The sequence below is a fragment of the Sycon ciliatum genome, chromosome 13 (assembly GCF_964019385.1).
Source record: "Sycon ciliatum chromosome 13, ocSycCili1.1, whole genome shotgun sequence".
NCBI classification, from domain to species: domain Eukaryota; kingdom Metazoa; phylum Porifera; class Calcarea; order Leucosolenida; family Sycettidae; genus Sycon; species Sycon ciliatum.
In genome coordinates, this window is record NC_088655.1 from 18,479,951 (window position 1) to 18,499,873 (window position 19,923).

Consider the following 19,923-nt stretch of genomic DNA (forward strand, 5'->3'; position numbering starts at 1 on the left):
ATTATTTTTAGTTTCTTTCCGAAAAATAATCAAAACGTATGCGTGCGGACGACGTGAAACAGAGATATAAAAAATGATGGCCTAACCTGGGATTCGAAACCGCACAATCGTCCTACCCTGTATATGCATTACCCGACGCAATTCGCATTCATACTCATTCATCCAAGTTGCTTCACGTGATTATCTTGCATTTGAAAGCCCTATTAGAATATTTTTACCGGCGGTTTGTGGGTAGCCGTCTTTGATGGTGCGGTACGGTACGGGACAGATACGAGATACCACCAGACAAGGTCCGCCAGACCCGCCCGCCCACCACAAACACCAAATTAAAGCCGTGTGCAAAGCTACAGGAATAATAATTTTTCTTCTTCCATGTCCTAGAACCGCAAACTCAGAGTACCAGAATTCGCATCGTAAAGCAGGATTCACAGAAGCTTTTTTTGCCGCAAAACCGGGGAATCCCCAACTAGCAACCATCGCGGACCCAACGCAACTGGCGCAATAGGGCCATCGCAGGCCATCGCAGAAGTTGAGCTTGGCTCAACTTTCGCGATGCGATGCGATACGACAAGCGATTTGGCGTACGATTATAGCCTTTTCTTCAGCAAAGTTGTACAAAGGTTCAAGAATTGCCTATAAATTTGTACAAGTTGTATCAAACCGCGCGAATATCATGGTGACGTAGCCAAATCAGCAAGATGTTGTCGCATCACTGACTTCTTCTGTCAATGGTATTTCGCGAGTCCGCATCGCACGCGTCCGTCGCAGATCGAGTCGCATCGCGTGTCACGTCGCAAAAAAAGCTTTTGTGAATCCCGCTTAACTCTCGGCATAAGGAATTTATATGGTTCACATTCCGGGTTGTGTTTTTTTGTGTTAGTTATCCTCAGGTATTCTTTTGGTTAAGTGAATTTTTTGTGACATTTTGACTGGCTTCAATTATAGCCGTATCCTCAAGGATATCTTGCAGGGCATACGAGAGAGAGAGAGAGAGACAGAGAGTGAGAGAGACAGAGACATAGAGAGAGACATAGAGAGAGACATAGAGAGGCAGAAAGACAGAGAGAGACAGAGAGACAGAGAGAGAGAGAGAAAGACAGACAGAGACAGACAGACAGATGGAGAGAGAGAGAGAGAGAGAGAGAGAGAGAGAGAGAGAGAGAGAGAGAGAGAGAGAGAGAGAGAGAGAGAGAGAGAGAGAGAGAGAGAGAGAGAGAGAGAGAGAGAGACAGAGAGAGACAGAGACAGAGACAGAGAGACAGAGAGACAGAGACAGAGAGAGACAGAGAGACAGAGACAGAGACAGAGAGAAAGAGAGAGAGAAAGAGTGAGTGAGAGAGAGAGAGAGAGAGAGAGAGAGAGGGACAAAGAGGGAGAGAGAGGCATAGAGATAGAGACAGAGAGAGAGAGAGGCAGAGAGAGAGAGAGAGAGAGAGAGAGGGAGAGAGTGAGAGAGAGAGAGAGAGAGGGACAAAGAGGGAGAGAGAGGCATAGAGAGAGAGGCAGAGAGAGAGAGAAAGAGAGATACAGACAAATATAGCGATACACATGCACATTGGGACACAGAAGGGATGAGAAATGGATAGAAAGAGATTAAGGAGCCCTTACCATGCAAGCGTGCTAAATCCACAATAGAAACTAAGGGGAAGGTTGGACAATTGCAAGAAAACTGATATGGATATTGAACACAATATAGATCAAAATGTAACTTCATCGGCCCTCTGGAAAAGGTGTACAATATGGGGTGAAAATTACCTGGCAGCATCGCCCTATTCACTCCGGCATTTTGTGTGATATGTCTCATATATAAATATAATCTTTTTGGAATTTTCTTGTTCCTACGAGGAATGCACGCTTCTTCCCAAACGTGACACTTGACTGAATCACCACGGAATTGAAATTAATGATGTCGTTGAGTGAGCTTTGGTGACACACCCAAACAGTCCCAGCAGCTGATCCCTGGGTAACGTCCAGTCAATCATGCTGTTTATTATAGCTGTTGGAAAGAGGTAAGCAGTTGGACTGCTGTACAAGCGTGCATGACTCTGCAGAGAGTATCTATTGCTCCGAATTATGCCGGATATGACTGACCTCATTGCTGTAGTCTCTAAGTGCCTGCAACATGCTTTTCTGCAACTGCACTGCGCACTACACATACATTTACATGCCTGCCCTAAGGCATCATATTGGAAACAAATGATGTGCTGCCTTTGAATCGTCCTCATGTGTCGAACTCAGACTTGTGGAAAGCATGCTAACCTACAGCAAGCTCTGCTCCTGCTGGAAGTGAACGCCACTGTGTGTACATTTCCCGGTATCATTCAGCTTAGATGAACAGCAACTGGCAGCTACACAACTTGGGCATCCGCTAGGCATTCGTTATGTCATTCTGCAGGACAACGGAATGCACACATAAAGACAAGTTTGATAGCACATTAGAGCTTGCGGTAATGTAGGTTAACACATTGCACAAGCCACCACTTCACACGCGCTCCAGCGGCTTCCAAAGAGCCCGCAGATCCCACGCTATGTATATAATATAACCTAACCAGTTGATTATATGGGAAATATAAACCTGTATACAAACCGAGGCGAAGCCGAGGTTTGTATATTGGTTTATATTTCCCATATAATCAACTGAGTAGGTTATAGTATGCTTATACTGAGCTGATATACAAACTTCCCTCTCCCCCACAAGGGTAGAGATTGGAATTCCAACCCACAACCATGGCTCGACGAGTCTTCCTTTCACCAACCTGTGCGGATCAAGTACAAGACTACCACTGACTCTGTGCAGTACATGCAGTGCAGTACCATCACACACTCTTTGTGACTTCAGTTTAGTACTGAAGGACTAGTTACATCGGAAGTAACAGCTATGCGCCAAGTAAGTTAGTTTGAACCTCACAGTGCTAGTGACCGTTACCGCGCGCAGAGCTCACCTCGGGCTCTGTAAAAGAACCGTTGGCTCATTAGAGACATAGAGTTTGTCTCCTTTCCAAAGTAAGAGTAAAATGAATCAGCACGAGCCTGTTGAATCGACTCCCAAACGTTTCTTTAGTTCTTCTGAGGACGACCACGAATCACGATGCCATTATTCAAGCAGCAATTTCCAAGAACACTGGCAGTACCACGGATTATGGCTGCGCATGTTCCGTCCGCTCTGCGAGGGACGCGGAAAGGAGAACATCGATTGGAAAACCATCAGTAGTGAAGTTCCGTCGCCCCTGCTATCTGCATTCTATGTCGATGCAAAAACGCAGGAGGAGCGGCACGCGAGGCTCTTCAGCCGCACATGTCGAGTGCTGTGCTTGACAGACGGAGTGCTGAAACAGCGAAAGAAGGACAGCCTCGAACGTCAGATGCAGAAAAAAAGGAGTTTATATACCAGTTTATACACCAGTTTATATACCAGTTTATATACCAGTTTATATTCTCGTCATCGAAGTACCTGTTATATGCAAAATACAAGTCTGGAGTGTTGTGTGGGGAGAGATGGGAGTTTGTATACAAGCTCAGTATAATCATTGATGCATGTCAAGTAACGCACATGCACGCTGCGGTGGCATGTAACATGCGTACGCCGGAACTCACCTGAACTCGCCAGCCAACCAGCCATATGCGGCTGCAGCACACATTGGATCTTGAACCCGTAACGCATACACCATACTTCGCGCTGGCCACATTGCTACTTCATATTTGCTTTGCTTGCGCCGTGAGAAGAACACCGGTTTGTTCGGTTTCTCGGCTTTTCGGATCTTGCAACTCCCTGACCTCACCATTCGCTATGCCTCGACGGACTAGGACTAGTAGCAGGACTGCTGTTCCCGAGGTAGCTGCCCCTGCCTCCTCTCAACCTCCGAGCCTGAGCGATTCCGCCACAGATCCGGCCTCGCGAAACAACTTCCCACGCGGTCCGCCAGCGGCGTCCGTCTCCCAGAGCGCTGTTGCTCCACAGGTTGCAATGCCTGAACCCCCGGCGCAACAATCAGTGATCCCGGCCGAAAGCCTTCGAGCCACGATCGCAGAAGTGCTGACTGAAACACTGCCAGCGATTCTGGATTCCCAGCGCCGCGCCATGGCCCCACCACCGGCTACATCCGCGATCAGCACCACAACAACCGAAATTGCATCGGAACCGGTCGCAGCTACCTGGCGGCCACGATCAGCGGAGCAGCAGCTCCCAACCACCACCATCCCGCAGAGGACACGGGACAGAATCCTTGCCGGTGAGTTCCTAGATTTGTCTGAGTTGTTGGTGGACCCGGTTGGATTAGCCCCAAACCCCTCCAGCATAGGTGTGCAGATGCAGCTTATGGACGGCACACCCGTGCGCCTAACGCAGGAGTTCTCGCTCAAAGCCTCCACACGGCGCCACGTGTGCGATCTTGCGACGTGGCTGGAGGCTTGGACGGTGGTGCTCCACACCATCCTGCAAGCAGCTCCGGAAAGAGCCTCCGAACTAGTCGGTTACCAGGCCATCATCACGGAAGCCAACCGGAAATTTGTCCCGGATGGCTGGCTCGAGTATGATCGGCAATTTCGCCGCGCGGCGGCTAGCAACCCTGCCCGTCGCTGGGATGTGATCGACCATAATATATGGCAGCTGAGCACTACCGGCAAGGCTCGAACTCCGTGCTTTGCATGCTCGCTTGTTCAACCCCCATCCGCTGGGGGGCAGTGTCTGGGGGGCAAGCCCCGGACACTGCAATCCACCTCCCACTCCTGGACTGATGCGGGAGGTCGCCGACCTGGCAGCCATGGCAATCGCCCCGACAACGCGGCGCACGTACACCACTGGCGAAAGGAAGTTTACGCAATTCTGTGCGTTGCAGAGATGGATGCCCATGCCGGCTACAGACACGATGCTCAGCTGCTTCGCAGCACACCTCACGCAATCGGTTCAACCACAGACAATTCACGCCTACATGGCCGCAGTACGCAACATGCATCTCGAAGCCGGATTCCGAGATCCAACGATGAACGCGTTGCTGCTGCCACGTGTTATGCGAGGCATCAAGAGGACGGTGACTGACCCAGCATCCCAGCGCACTCGCCTCCCAATCACCATTGATTTGCTGCGGAAGCTCCTCAACCAACTCAGCCTGGACCAACGGCGTCACCAGCAGGACAAGTGCATGCTCAAGGCGGCAATGGTGCTTGCCTTTTTCGGATTTCTCCGATGCGCGGAATTCACTGCGCCTCCGGCCGGGTTTGACCCTGCCACTCATGCCACGCGCCAGGATGTGACTCTGGACGTCCCTCAAGGACGCACATATATCCGCTTCCACATCAAGCAATCGAAGACGGACCAATTCCGTCAGGGACATGCAGTGATAATCGGTAGTACCACTTAACAACCTTGCCCGGTTGCTGCCCTCCTGGCATATTTTACAGTCTGTCCGTCTGACGCCGCTGACGCACTCTTCCGCTACCGCTCTGGGAGACCGCTGACCAGGCAGGCGCTGACAGAAGAGCTCCGACAGCTTCTCCCACTCACGGGAACACCCAATTCGCGCGATTACGCCGGTCATTCGTTCCGCATCGGTGCCGCCACAACGGCAGCCATGGCGGGTACCCCTGACTGGCTAATCAGGGCAATGGGCCGATGGAGGAGCGACAGTGTCTTGCGCTACATCAGGACCACCGACACAGACATGGCGCAGCTGACCCAAAAGCTGTCAGAGGTACAATCGCATCACAGAACGCATTGAGGTATGTAAGAACCCGCCACGCGGGCACACAACTCACACCCATGCATGTACCCACACGGCTGACTGTTTGGAACAGCACAGCAACTTGCTCTGCTAGGATTGTGCTGACAAAATGCGCTGATAGCAACAACAGTGTCATTCACGTGCATTGCAATATGTCACAACTTAGCATGGAGGCTGGGCAACCATGGGCCAGCTATCTCCTCTCATCTGGCAATTATCACGGCCTTCGGCCATCACACTCATACTCCCACACTCCTGCCTCCTAACGGGCATTGCACTTCGTGCGTGGGCCGTCCACACTCCGTCCATTTCATGGGCGCCCATCTCATGGGCTGCACTTTGTGCGTGGACATACATACACACGATCATACAGGCTGTCCACACTCCGCCCAGTTCATGGGTGCCCATTTCATGGGCTGCACCTCGTGCGTGGACTATCCTACATGATTATCACATGCCAGATTCGGTTGCCCAGCACTCCATGAATCCTCCATATGATGTGTGCTCTCCATTGGTCTGCAATAGCGAGTGCATGCGTGTTAATAGCACATTAGAGCTTGTGGTAATGTAGGTTAACACATTGCACAAGCCACCACTTCACACGCGCTCCAGCGGCTTCCAAAGAGCCCTCAGATCCCACGCTATTCATTGATGCATGTCAAGTAACGCACATGCACGCTGCGGTGGCATGTAACATGCGTACGCCGGAACTCACCTGAACTCGCCAGCCAACCAGCCATATGCGGCTGCAGCACACATCGTAGCTTGAACCCGTAACGCATACACCATACTTCGCGCTGGCCACATTGCTACTTCATATTTGCTTTGCTTGCGCCGTGAGAAGAACACCGGTTTGTTCCTTTCTCACCCACCCACCTCTTCCCATCTATGAATAATATTGATATCCTTGATTCAACACAGGTATCATAATTCATACAAGACGAAAATAAATAGGAGTGCTGGGCCAGCTATCTCCTCTCATCTGGCAATTATCACGGCCTTCGGCCATCACACTCATACTCCCACACTCCTGCCTCCTAACGGGCATTGCACTTCGTGCGTGGGCCGTCCACACTCCGTCCATTTCATGGGCGCCCATCTCATGGGCTGCACTTTGTGCGTGGACATACATACACACGATCATACAGGCTGTCCACACTCCGCCCAGTTCATGGGTGCCCATTTCATGGGCTGCACCTCGTGCGTGGACTATCCTACATGATTATCACATGCCAGATTCGGTTGCCCAGCACTCCATGAATCCTCCATATGATGTGTGCTCTCCATTGGTCTGCAATAGCGAGTGCATGCGTGTTAATACTTCCTCCGTATACAAAAACTTCGTGACTTTTTTTTGAAAGCTGCGCACAGCTCTGGAATTGTTCCGTTTGACTTGGAGTAACACTCGTGGCATTGTCTAACCTGTTTACAAGCTATATACAAAAAAAAAGCAACTCAGACGAATGAGATTGAGTTTTTTCAGAGTTTTCGTCGCTCATGTCATGGTCACCTCACGACGCTGACTCCGCATCGCCAACAGTCGCTGCTTCCGCTCGCATTTCGTTTAGATTCTTGTCACCTGCAGTGATGATCCGACGCTGGACTTTGGCTACGTCCTCTTCATCTCTATAGCTGGGTACGAATCGGTGTCGATTATAATCAGTTGTTCCAACCCGCGACCTCCATTATGCCGTGAAACGAGTCGTACAAGCAAATCCACACGCTTCGCATTTTCTCGCCAGGATACTCCTCCCAAGCGTTCTACAATGGCTTCGAGGAGGTCCCTGCGATTCCCCTTGGCGACAAAGGAGACGTCTGACTGGAGAGAGGCGAAGAAAGCCAGGCCATCGACATTCTGATCCTGAGTCTGCGCTGGTTGCACGACGACTGAAATGTTTCATCTTGCCGTGCGAGCGAAACAAATCTATGTTCTCACGCTGCGTAGATCTATGGGGCCGCGCACCGCAAGTACGAGCCTGGCCAGTTTCAGGGCAGCGAGTGCCGCATGACTCCGTGTTCCAGCCACGAGCTACACTTCGTCACGGTGTCAGTTTCGAGCAAGTAAGTGTTAGTTTTTTTCATTTGACTCTTGAGTTTCTGTCCGCAACGTCCTCACACGCAAGGCGTCCGTGGAGAATCTGCTCGGGAACAACCAAACTAACCTCAACATAGACGTGGGTTGTCGATGACAGCCTTTGGCGCCGTTCGTTGAGCAGGTTCTTGCTCAAAAACACCTTTCAAAAAAGTCACGAAGTTTTTGTATACGGAGGAAGTAGCAATAGCAATGTAGGTTAACACATTGCACAAGTCACCACTTCACACGCGCTCCAGCGGCTTCCAAAGAGCCCTCAGATCCCACGCTATTCATTGATGCATGTCAAGTAACGCACATGCACGCTGCGGTGGCATGTAACATGCGTACGCCGGAACTCACCTGAACTCGCCAGCCAACCAGCCATATGCGGCTGCAGCACACATCGGAGCTTGAACCCGTAACGCATACACCATACTTCGCGCTGGCCACATTGCTACTTCATATTTGCTTTGCTTGCGCCGTGAGAAGAACACCAGTTTGTTCCTTTCTCACCCACCCACCTCTTCCCATCTATGAATAATATTGATATCCTTGATTCAACACAGGTATCATAATTCATACAAGACGAAAATAAATAGGAGTGCTGGGCCAGCTATCTCCTCTCATCTGGCAATTATCACGGCCTTCGGCCATCACACTCATACTCCCACACTCCTGCCTCCTAACGGGCATTGCACTTCGTGCGTGGGCCGTCCACACTCCGTCCATTTCATGGGCGCCCATCTCATGGGCTGCACTTTGTGCGTGGACATACATACACACGATCATACAGGCTGTCCACACTCCGCCCAGTTCATGGGTGCCCATTTCATGGGCTGCACCTCGTGCGTGGACTATCCTACATGATTATCACATGCCAGATTCGGTTGCCCAGCACTCCATGAATCCTCCATATGATGTGTGCTCTCCATTGGTCTGCAATAGCGAGTGCATGCGTGTTAACAGAAATATGATTGCACAGTTGAAACCTGATCACACACTGTGGTTAATGTTACATTGGAAGTAGATCAACTGATCAACAGTGATTGGTGTCACAACTTTTCTATTCACACTGGACTAAGGCTGCATTTACACAGAGACTAAAAAAAACGAAAACAGAACGGAAAAGCGCTGGCCTCGAATAGTTTTCAAATCGTTTACACGAGAACGTCAAATCGTTTTGAACAGTTTACACGAACACGGAAACCGAGTTAGCACGTGCTGGCTTGGCACAAGGGTGACAAGTAACACGTTAGGTGGAGTTAACAAGCGTTGGTTGGCGCAAAGGTTGGATATTTCTCGCGAAATATAGTCCTGCACAACGGATTTCATGGCCGCGCTCCGTTTCCAATCGTTCTCACTGTTTTCATCGTTTACACGAGAACCAGAACATTTTGAAAATGGTTCAAAACACTTCGAAGTGTGTTTCCATTTCGTTCCGTTAAAGTATCGTTGTCGGGCGTTGTCATCTAAATGATAGTAGCAAACGCAACGATGTAGTTCCGTTTCGGTCGTACTTCGTTATCGTGTATACGCAAATCGTTGGCAATCGTTGTCATGTAAACAATAGTAGTAAATGCAACGATTTTGTTCTGTTTCGGTCGTACTTCGCTGTCGTGTAAAAGCAAATCGTTGGCAATCATTGTCGTGTAAACGATAGTAGTAAATGCGACGATTTCGTTCCCCTTCGGTCGTACCTTGTTGTTGTGTAAACGCAAATCACAGTCAATCGTTCTCGTGTAAACGTTAGTAGAAAACACAACGATTTCGTTCTCTTTCGGTCGTACTCCGTTGTCATTTTTTCCGTTTCGTTCGTATTTTTGGGTCGTGTGAACGCAAATTGTTGTCCATTGGTGTCATGTAAACGACAGTAGTAAACGCGTTTCGTTCTCATTTTTTTGTCGTGTGAACGCAAATTGTTGTCAATCGGTGTCATGTAAACGACAGTAGTAAACGCGTTTCGTTCCCATTTTTTTGTCGTGTGAACGCAAATTGTTGTCAATCGGTGTCATGTAAACGACAGTAGTAAACGCGTTTCGTTCGCATTTTTTTGTCGTGTGAACGCAAATTGTTGTCAATCATTGTAGTGTACACGCAAATCGTTATCAAGCGTTGTCGTGTAAAAAATGATAGTAAACGGGACGATTTCGTTACGTTTCGGACATAATTCATTGTCGTGTAAACACATATCGTCGTGTAAACGCAGATCGTTGCCAATGGGTGTCGTATAAGCACAGCCTTAGTGATCTGACAAGGGTCAATCTGGCACGGCCGAAACCTCAATACAGATGGAATCCTGATAATTCGAATCTCAAAATGCCAGGAAAAAACTTCTAATTATCCGGACATTCTAATTATCCAAACATGAACCGACAACACAATATGCATGTCAAAATGCTCTCAGGGTCACGCAGAGTTGCGCTATGGACCTTAGACACATATTTCACGGATACTGAACTGACCGGCACAGCCTGCTCATGCAAACTGACCTGACCAGCACAATGTACAGTGAACTTCGAATTACACTTTGCTAACTTCGAATTATCAGCACAAATCCCACACATTTTCTATGTAAGTGGAATCTGTGGGACTTCTAATTAACCGGACATATCCAGTTCGAGGTTCGAATTATCAGAACGTTTTATGTGCATATTCGAATTATCAGGATTCCAGCTGTACTGTGAACGGTTGTGAATCCGGGTGGTCTGGGAAAGCATATTCTCAAGATTGCTTCAGAAACGTACACCACTGCAGAAATGTCAGACGCCGAAGAAAGTAACACTAGAGAGCGAGAAAGCTAGGATTTCAACAAGCGCAGCCTATGGGTGCAATAGACTAGCGCATAGACAGTCGTATAGACAGGCTTATAAACAAGCTTATCGCCTTCTTAGTATTTGACCCCACTAATTTCCCTGATACCTAAGCGGTCAAATATATTGCGTATTTGACTGCTTAGTCAAATACACAATATATTTGACTACTTATGTTTGACTCCTTAGAACTTCTTGGACTTAGAAATTTTCTCTCCAACTTAGAAAAAGAATTTTTTGAAGAAAGCAGAAATACACAAAATGGGATTTGAACCCACAACCATGTGAATCTCAGTCACTCTTCCTTACCACCCAGCCACTGTGCTACCGTTGCTGAACTTAGTTTAAACAATGACCTTGATCCTACAATGCCATACAATGCGGTATAGGCTATAGTATAATACTAGAATTACAAGGACATGTCGTATATGAAGAGAACACGATAAATAGATAATAGACCTCATAGTTGGTCTATACAGGATAAAATATTATATAGCCCTCGTAAAAGACCTCGGGGGACCTCGGTCTATATATCCTGTATAGACCTCCTAACCGGTCTATAATCTATACCTATCATATATTACGCCTATCTATACGCCCGTCTAAACGCCTGTATGTATAGATTATAGACCGGTTAGGAGGTCTATACAGGATATATAGACTAAAGTAAAAGACCGAGGTTCGCCGAGGTCTGCATAAGCGAAGCTGTGGACGCAGCATACTGCTGCTACACTTCAACGCGGGAATGCGTATAATAATAATAATAATAATAATACTTTTCCCGTTTGTCTCTTTCCCTCAAACCAGTTAAAATAATAATAATAATAATAATAATTATATCCTGTATAACCGCAATCAATAAAACTAGCTGAACCGACATTTGTGTACTTTATTCATGCAATGTAAAAAACGGTGGAGACGATGTGCAATAAAACGATGAAAATATGAAGAAATGGTGTAGGAAAAAAATATGGATTCAAACAAGTTTTCGTACAACACTCATCAGGAATCGTCGTTGTACTAAAGGACACTGAAACAAAAATTGAACTATTATAGAAAATCTAAGTTAGAGAAATAACACTAAGAGCAACAACAGTGAAATTTACAAGTGTGAATTTTAACAATCAAAGCGAGAAATGAACAAAGGAGAAAGGAAGGAAAGACAACGTGATAACACATAACAGCAGAACATTCCACCTAGAACATTAACGGCCAAGCTTGGCCGCACTAAACACCACACGTTACTTGAACAATTTCAACCCAATTATACTATCTTTCTGTACACACAAATTAGGCTTGTACAGACGCTGATAGATAGCTTCCAACACTTTTAACTGCAGTCCATAACCATGACGACCACGGCACAATACAGTGAACGAAGAGTTGGAATACGCACCGCAACAATCAGGACTAGCCAGCAGATGATTGTACACTGAAGACTTGCTACCACGAAACCTACGCACAACACTAACACTCTCACCGGCACTCTCACCATCACTCCCATCACTGCTCTCCGACTCACTGCTCCCTCCGCCGTACGTTCCATCCTCCGCTTCCTCTATACTCTCTCTGTCTCGTCCATCCCGTCTGACCGGGTCCATTGAACTCAACTCGGTCGTCACCCTGCTATCACGTCCCTCCTTTCGCCCTCGTCCGCTGAGTGCGTAGCTTCTGTTGTAGTTGGCTGTTGATCGTCTTGGTCTTGGTCTTGGTCTTGAATGGTGGATTAGTTGTGGTTGCTGCAGATTGCGTTGTTGGTGTTGGTGTGGGAGTTACTGATATGCAAGGTGGGTCTTTTTGAGTCGGCATTTGTAGTGTTAACCCTAGAACAGCCAGCGGTGTCATTTGACACCGCGCGAGTCAAACTTTTGGAATTACCGAAATATGGCTAATCAGAATAAGCTCAAATCGTGTGACTATTCCTAATTTTTCTTCCTCTTTCGTCTGCCATAAACCTTTGATTTGTAATTGATGAGGTACCATAATGGCGAGTACGTATACCTAGAACGGCCACCTAGTGTCATTTGACACCTGCACTATAAAAAGCCATTATTGCAGCTAGCTGGAAACAATATGAACACATTTCGAAGTTGTTGGCCATATCGAGTTGCTCGTATGCCAACCAGACAAAAGAAAGGTGCATGGGCAGGAAAATCGCTGTATATAGGACGAAATATATGATCACCATACAACTGTCGGGCGAGAATCGCGAATTTGGGGCGTGGAAACATTAGTGCACAGATTACACAAACACTCCTCAGCTAATGTCGTTGATACTGCTCATTCCCTTTCAATTTCCTGTAAATTGCGCCAGAGAAGCCATCGCGGTCTGACGGCCAAGGAAATACTAGAACGGATGTAGCCTATTACCATGCATGAATCTGATGACCATGAAAGCGAAATTGCCCACTTTATCTTCATTTGATGGCTGTTCAAGTGTAGTGACCATTGGCAGTGGTGGATCTGTTCTGTTATATGAAGGCGAATCGTACGGTCACAACACCTGAGTACCACCTGTGGATTCAGAATGTGTTGAGGTTTACGAGCCTCCAGAGAGCGGACGAGGATTGCGGGATAGTCCAGACAAGGAATTGTCAGAAACAGTTGCAGGAGTGGTGGAGACCCCGAATTGGATAGTGTTGAGGAAGAGGAATCGCAACTCTGCACCCTGGACTCTGGAGATGGTACACTGCATTATCGCAAGAATGGTGCTGTGTAGATAATCCTTTCCAACTACTTCACGAGCTAATGAGGCTCTTGAACCAAACATCTTCCTCCCCCGCTTCAGGCTAAATGGATAGGCAGCCGCTGGGATGCCTCCTCTCTCTTTATTGGGCCCAGATGCTGCAGAAGGTGATTGCTAAGTCATAACTGATAACTTCATCATCAGTGCATTACTGGTCAAGAAACTGTTGGAGAATAAAGATTTGCAGTATTAACCACTTTGGGAAATTCAAGTGAACTACCATCTAGCTTCAATGCCAATAATCGCGGATTGCATTTTTGTTTTTCAAGATTACATTGTAGGATGCAAAGATGGTAGACATAGAAGGTAGAAGTAGCAAGAATTTTCAAGGGTCCGCCTAGTGTAGACCACCTAGAACCATATGTTTTACATGGTGAGAGTAGGAAGCCCCACATCGTCCAGTTCTAGCAAAAGAGAGATATGTCCTTGATCGTTTCGATGGAATGTGGTGGATCTACTCAACAAAGACTATTCCAGAAGATGTCCGCCTGCAAGGCGGTTACATAAATGAATAGATGTGACAGGAATCAACGCATTCACAATATCCCACAACTTTTCTAGTTCATGCACATCCAGAAAACGCTCATTCCTGCACTGGTCAATAAGCTTGTAGATAGTCATGGCATTTGGTTGCTAAGTGCCGGCCAAGGAGAAGAGAAGGGTATACCTCTTTGAAAGAGTCTAAAATACAATCGTTACTAGCCTAAACCATCTGTAGCAGCAAATGTGTCAGCTTGGTGAAAACATGATGCTCATAGTCAGTCCATGTTTGTACTTGTTACTGTGTGTCATTCATCGTGACTTTCGAGTAATCCGATTATGCCAAAGCAAATATTCCCGAAAAGCAGTTCCTCATGTGTCCTGTGACGTTGCCACATTGCTTGTTATTGTAACTCTGTGATTATAATAAATTCCTATGCAAGTAATTGAGGTTTTGCCAGTAATTGAGTTCATCCTTCGCAATTGCCGTAACGCGTACATTGTATTTAAGTTGCGTATAGCCAACAATAGTGTATGGGTGAATCCTATATTGTTGTGTACATCATAAATGCCGCTAGTGATTGCCAGCACTGAAAACAAAACCTATAATAACCTATATCATAGGTCTTAGACATGGAAGTGTGTGCAGGTGTCAAATGACACCGTTTGGCCGTTCTAGGAGTACTGAAAGTGGTGGCCATCCTAGGGTTAATGCAGCTGTCAGTGTTGCTCGCGGTCTGCCACTGGCAAGCTCCACCGCCGCAAGAACCGATGGCGGAGGATCAGGAGGAGCCAGTGGGACCGGGACCGCAAGCGGCACCGCCTCAGCCAAAGCCGCCGGGGGCACGGACGAGGGAACCACCGACGGCCGGAGCAAAGGCGGCGACACAAGCCGACCCGAAGAGCCACCACGCCCATTCTCCTCCACCACCGCCACCAACGACGGCGGAGCAAGCACAGTCTGTGAGCCAGGATCCGCGGGTTGTGTAGGCAACGGCTGTGTGGTTAATGGTTGTTTTCCAGGTCGCCCTCGCTTCGGTCTTTGTTGTTGTGCGCAAGGTGGAAGTATGTGACGTGGTGTGTGTTGTTTGATGCGTGCGTTCAGGTGCTGAACAGTCCTACCAACATACCGACTAGCGCATTGTCGGCACTCAAAGTTGTAAATAAGATGACTTAGGTGATGGGCTGGTAGGACATCCTTCCGCACCGTAAACGCACGCATCGTCGTAAAGACTGGCACAAAGTGTACTGCGTAGTATGTTCGACGAACAACAGACTTGACTGCACTACAAACTTTAGTCGACTCCTGCCCTTTCCACGGCAAACATAAATAAACAACTTCTGCAACAAAAACTCAGGGTACCCGTTCTTGACAAAAACTGACCGGAGAAAATCAAGCTCCTCCTGCAGCTTGCAGGACGAACAAATTCGCTTCGCACGATCTACAAGGTTACGGACTAAGTTTACTTTATATTGAGACGAACAATAAGTATATGACTCTTATTGTTCGTCTCAATATAAAGTAAACTCAGTTTTTGTCAAGAACGGGTACCCTGAGTTTTTGTTGCAGAAGTTGTTGAAAGTCGAACAAACTACGAAGGCTCCTATGATTGGTCCGGCTCGTTGTCCCGTTTATTTATGTTTTCCGTGGCCCGTGCCCATCACCTAAGTCATCTTATTTACAACTTTGAGTGCCGACAATGCGCTAGTCGGTATGTTGGTAGGACTGTTCAGCACCTGAACGCACGCATCAAACAACACACACCACGTCACATACTTCCACCTTGCGCACAACAACAAAGACCGAAGCGAGGGCGACCTAGAAAACAACCATTAACCACACAGCCGTTGCCTACACAACCCGCGGATCCTGGCTCACAGACTGTGCTTGCTCCGCCGTCGTTGGTGGCGGTGGTGGAGGAGAATGGGCGTGGTGGCTCTTCGGGTCGGCTTGTGTCGCCGCCTTTGCTCCGGCCGTCGGTGGTTCCCTCGTCCGTGCCCCCGGCGGCTTTGGCTGAGGCGGTGCCGCTTGCGGTCCCGGTCCCACTGGCTCCTCCTGATCCTCCGCCATCGGTTCTTGCGGCGGTGGAGCTTGCCAGTGGCAGACCGCGAGCAACACTGACAGCTGCATTAACACTACAAATGCCGACTCAAAAAGACCCACCTTGCATATCAGTAACTCCCACACCAACACCAACAACGCAATCTACAGCAACCACAACTAATCCACCATCCAAGACCAAGACCAAGACCAAGACGATCAACAGCCAACTACAACAGAAGCTACGCACTCAGCGGACGAGGGCGAAAGGAGGGACGTGATAGCAGGGTGACGGCCGAGTTGAGTTCAATGGACCCGGTCAGACGGGATGGACGAGACAGAGAGAGTACAGAGGAAGTGGAGGATGGAACGTACGGCGGAGGGAGCAGTGAGTCGGAGAGCAGTGATGGGAGTGATGGTGAGAGTGCCGGTGAGAGTGTTAGTGTTGTGCGTAGGTTTCGTGGTAGCAAGTCTTCAGTGTACAATCATCTGCTGGCTAGTCCTGATTGTTGCGGTGCGTATTCCGACTCTTCGTTCACTGTATTGCGCCGTGGTCGTCATGGTTATGGACTGCAGTTAAAAGTGTTGGAAGCTTTCTATCAGCGTCTGTACAAGCCTAATTTGTGTGTACAGAAAGATAGTATAATTGGGTTGAAATTGTTCAAGTAACGTGTGGTGTTTAGTGCGGCTAAGCTTGGCCGTTAATGTTCTAGGTGTAATGTACTGCTGTTATGTGTTATCACGTTGTCTTTCCTTCCTTTCTCCTTTGTTCATTTCTCGCTTTGATTGTTAAAATTCACACTTGTAAATTTCACTGTTATTGCTCTCAGTGTTATTTCTCTAACTTAGATTTTCTATAATAGTTCAATTTTTGTTTCAGTGTCCTTTAGTACAACGACGATTCCTGATGAGTGTTGTACGAAACCTTGTTTGAATCCATATTTTTTTCCTACACCATTTCTTCATATTTTCATCGTTTTATTGCACATCGTCTCCACCGTTTTTTACATTGCATGAATAAAGTACACAAATGTCGGTTCAGCTAGTTTTATTGATTGCGGTTATCAAATTGTTGTCTCCTCGCCGTGTGTTTAAATATCCTGTATAGACCAACTATGAGGTCTATAATCTATTTATCGTGTTCTCCACGCAATAGTTTCTCTTCATATACGACATATCCTTGTAATTCTAGTATTATACTATAGCCTATACCGCATTGTATGGCATTGCAGGATCAAGGTCATTGTTTAACTAGGTTCAGCATCGGTAGACCACTCTCCATACCAAGGTGTCCAAGCATGTAAGAGGTCAACATGGAAAAGAGAAAACAATACTTCTTCTATTCATTACTTGATTTCTTTTGTACTTCAGTAAAAATATTATTTCATTGCCAAATATTACCTTTGAAAATTATCATGCTCAACTGTCTTCGTAATCATCATACTCGTCCAACCGATGTCACCCTGGGCCTTACCCTGCGAATATTCAGCTCATCTCTCCCATAGCGCCACTTCTCCTTCCATCATGACCGAACATCAACTATACATCAATTTAGAGCAATATCCGTAGCCTGCAGTCATATCATGGCTGCTAAAATCCAGACTGGTCATGACTTCGTAACATGGCATAATGTACAAATGTAATGTACATGTACACGGAGTTATGCAGACTATCCGCCACTATCTCGTCCGCCCCGGGATACCTGATGAAGGCTGATTCACTCGCATCTTCTGCTACATGTACTGTGTCAGTGTGAGAAAGAACTTTGAAGAAGACGAGTTCGAGCATACAATACCGCGACTGTATTGCCATGATTTCTACCCTTCTTTTCATTGAAAACACTATCTGCATGACCTCAGACACCCTTTACCATGCAGACCACCAGCACTGATCAGGTGCATTGTACACAATTGTATAGCCTACATACTCGAACTGAGGTATAATCGTGTAGTTATGCTCCTACCTCCGAGAGGATGCCAAATTATGCTCCAAATTTTCAACCACCAAATCTGCCAATAATTATGCCGGCATAATCCGCCGGTGCCTACTCGGCAGGCAGTGTATTAAAGAAAATTGCGGCACGATTAGAAAAAGAATTTACTCCATCAGTTGTCCGGTGCTTAGATATAGCAATGGAAGCATCAGAGTGGCTTCTAGTTCTAAGGCCTGTTGTGATCGGTGGAAATAATTCCGTTAGGGTAGGCAGTGAGATGATGACATGATTTCTATGAATAAACTGGCCCCCGTTACACTATGTTCTCCGACTCCCGTTTACGTCTACGTCTACAGTCACTTAGTGAAAACCCAAAACGGGTGGTCGTGTCATCAGTTAGGCACAGTTCTTGATATGTGCCCGCAGTCACGTTTTTGGAGAATGTTAACGCACTAACACCGAAGTACAGGGTTGCTCGGAAAAGGGCTGGGGGAGATACTCACGTTTGTACAAAAAGTCTACGTTTCCCGTTTCCTCTGCTCCCGTTTTCACCTCGTATATGGATCATAATGACAACCAACCAAAACTCCTTACGTGTACGTAGACGCAGCGCTGTGTACCGTGGTGTGATGACAGCCTTACAGCACAACGGTCCATTTCATTGGAAACTGGCACCCTAACGTTTTGGTGTCTCCAGCACATAGTTGTAGATATCATGAAAACAACAGTACGTCCCGCATGGTGTGACAAGTGCAATTACTCCTTGCCACTTTTGAGGCCAGAAAAGTCCAAGAACAGGGCAATAGAAATTCAGCCAGGTTTTACAAAATTGGGAAAAGTATGCCTTGGCAAAATGTATGGAGAAGCTGATCCCAAACCCAGATTTTTGATATTCAAAGTGGGTTTTGATCCTTGATTTCGGCCCAAATCGAAATTACAAAAGCCAGCAGGACTGTTTCTGATGAATGGAGTGTGATCCAGGTTTTGGAAGTCCCAAGAATTTTTCGGATTGGAAAGCATTTTGCTCCCGGCCAAAATTCCGAACGTCCTAATATTTCGAGTTGTGACCGTGACAGTAGGAAACTGTTCGAAATTTCGAAATGCCGAAGCTCTCCAATTGTACCCGCCATATCGTTGTGCACTAAGTGTTTTATGCGCATACGGGGGAGGACATAGAGGAGATCCTACACAGAGACAAACAGAACAATGTGTCCGCTTCATAAACGAACGCCCGGGGTAACACAACAGACGTCTTGCACACACATACACACACACACACACACACACACACACACACACACTCACACACAAACACACACACACACACAAGCAAAGACACTTGCTCCTTACCTGCTCTCTCCGGGGTGGCCATTGAACCTCACTGCGAGCTTTCCGTTCCTACTTCCACTGTTCTCACCAAAATTGGACATGCACTCCACCATGCCCAGTCGCTCACTAAGTCTTCGTCAAGAGCCAGTGCTGAATTTCACTGCGAGTCTTCTGATAATTCCCACTTCCTTTGGTTCACGGAAGAGTCTCACCGAAATGTGACAGGTTTTCCACGGTACCCAGTAGCTCCCTCGGCTGGGAGCCAGTGCTTTGAGAATTTCATGAAAGCGACGGACCTGAAACAAGGCTAACAAATTTAAATAATTTTCGAAGACCCGCCAAGCACCACATTCACGAACCTACTCTGCCAGGCGCTGGGGAGAAATGACTAGTCAGGCTCAGTTGCTTGCCATGCTGCCATGGAATGGGCGGCCGAAGCGCGAAGCAGCGCCTTCGGGAATAGCTGTGAACGTTACGTGTTTGGTCCATGGCGCGATGCGTTTATGTTTGACGAAGTTTCGAAAGTTTGTACACTGGTCTATGCACTGCGATATATCGCGCGATATTTTTGCGAGTTAACTCGTACGTAGTGGATCAGGTCATGCATAAAGTGCGAGTTAACTCGTACTCAGCACGCAAAGGGTTAATCCCCGCTAAACAGCAAAACGGTCCTGTTGTGGAATTATCCACCACCAGACCAGCGCAAGGATATAAGTTGGACTATAATTATTAATTTCAATTCCAAAATGCACAAGAAGTTTACAGAAGAAAAAAGCACGACCTCGACCAGGCC